Below are 1915 nucleotides of genomic sequence, written 5' to 3'. Positions count from 1 at the left end.
TTGAAAGTAAAATATTAAAAAATATAAACCCCAAATGTAGTATAAATTTGAATGAACAACTTAAATAATTCATATGTGTGTTAAAACATTTCGATCAAATCGAATGTACTAAAAATTCACGTACAAAATTTCTACTCGTTAAATTCGAAGGATGAGATGCTGATAAACAAAAAAAAAATAATACTTAAAAAAAAAAAAAGAGGCCATTTCAGAATTCATAACCACAGTGACCTGGAATTTCTCGTGTTGCTCTCTTTTTATATTTTAATTATTATTATTATTATTATTATTTTTCTATACTATTCTTTCTTCTGATCGAAACTTATCTTTTTTTTTTTTCTTTTCAATAAGTATGCGTTCGTAATGATCGTTGTGTTCTTTCACTCTCTCCTCGCAAGATCTCTCGACTTTAATTTACGAGAAAGTCGAAACAGAAAAACAGAGAGAGAGAGAGAGAGAGAAAGAGAGAGAGAGAGAGAGAAAGAGAGAGAGAGAGAGAGATAGAGATATAAGAATAAACTTACTCTCCTCTCTCGGATTTAAGTGGAAATGTTATGGCGTTTCGTTTTACATTCTTGTGAATAAACATCGAAAGCAATCGTTGAAAACTAAAACCATAACTTTCATTACTGTTCTTAGTACGAATACGTTCGTGTAACTATCCAATCATATAAGCATGTATATGTATACGTATACATATATATTTACAGTCACGTGTATATGCATAATGTACATATATGTGTATATTTCTGATCGATAAGTAAATGATAAGAAAAAGAAAAGTTTATCTGTTAAATAAAAAATATAATTTGACGAATTGGTATATGTCAAACGATAAATCAAAAATTTCATTATGAAAAATTTATAAAAAATTATTATGAATAATTTTGACACACGTGAAATTTAAAAAATTAAATTTTACTTAATAAAATGTTTAAAACAACAATACATAAATAAATGTTCATAAGTTATTCCTATCGTGTATCATCAATTAATTTACAGATTCCTCTAATTTTATAAAATACCGTCAAATCTTATAAATTTCATGATTTAACATTGAATCTTTTACTTAAATATTAAGATTTTTATTATTTATTATAATAGAGTATCTAATTCTAGTTTATTATAAATATTAAAACAAATAATTATAATATTTCACCATTTAAATTAAATATTTAATTTAACAAATTACAAATTAATTTAATATATTAACAATATTAAAAATTAAATTTAATTAATAGTTTTTAACCTCTAATGTCGGCACTAAATTTTTCACTGATTTTTCGAGTGAACAATTTTCAATATTTATTTCTTTTTTTTCGGTCCAGTTTGTGGGTTTCAATTTTGATGGATGAGAATTTCTTTTTTTTAAAGAATCAGCAAATAAGAAATGAAAGAAGAGTTTGTTTTTAATTAAAAAAAAGGGGTGGGGGGGAGGAAAGAAAGATATTAATATAATGTATTATAAGTAGTACGATGGTAGAAGTTTCTACTTTAGTATTTTAAGAAAATTGAAAGTATATAGAATTAAATGTTTGTATGTAGTTGTATTGTAAGAATTAAGGACATTTGCAAGAGAAACGGTGATCCATCATCGGCTGCAAACGTGGCCGACATTTTCTAAATTGACGACCGAGATATATAAAATTGTTTTATTGGAATAAACAATTTTTGTTCTTTTTTTTTTCTAGACTTTATAAACAACGTTATCTCGAATGGAAAGGAAAGGAAATGAAATAGGCGTAGAAAATACGATTACTGATCGAAATTGGCGAGAATTGAATGAAACTTGTTTTCACCATTTCGATTTCCCTTATCGTATTTCTCCAAGTCATTTGTTTATTGCATTAACAATATAAATAGAAAAAATATATATATATATAATATATATTTTATATTATATTTTATATTTTAT

The sequence above is a fragment of the Polistes canadensis genome, unplaced genomic scaffold, assembly GCF_001313835.1.
Source record: "Polistes canadensis isolate GaletaPanama2010 unplaced genomic scaffold, ASM131383v1 scaffold_494, whole genome shotgun sequence".
NCBI classification, from domain to species: Eukaryota; Metazoa; Arthropoda; class Insecta; order Hymenoptera; family Vespidae; genus Polistes; species Polistes canadensis.
This window is presented reverse-complemented; position numbering follows the sequence as displayed.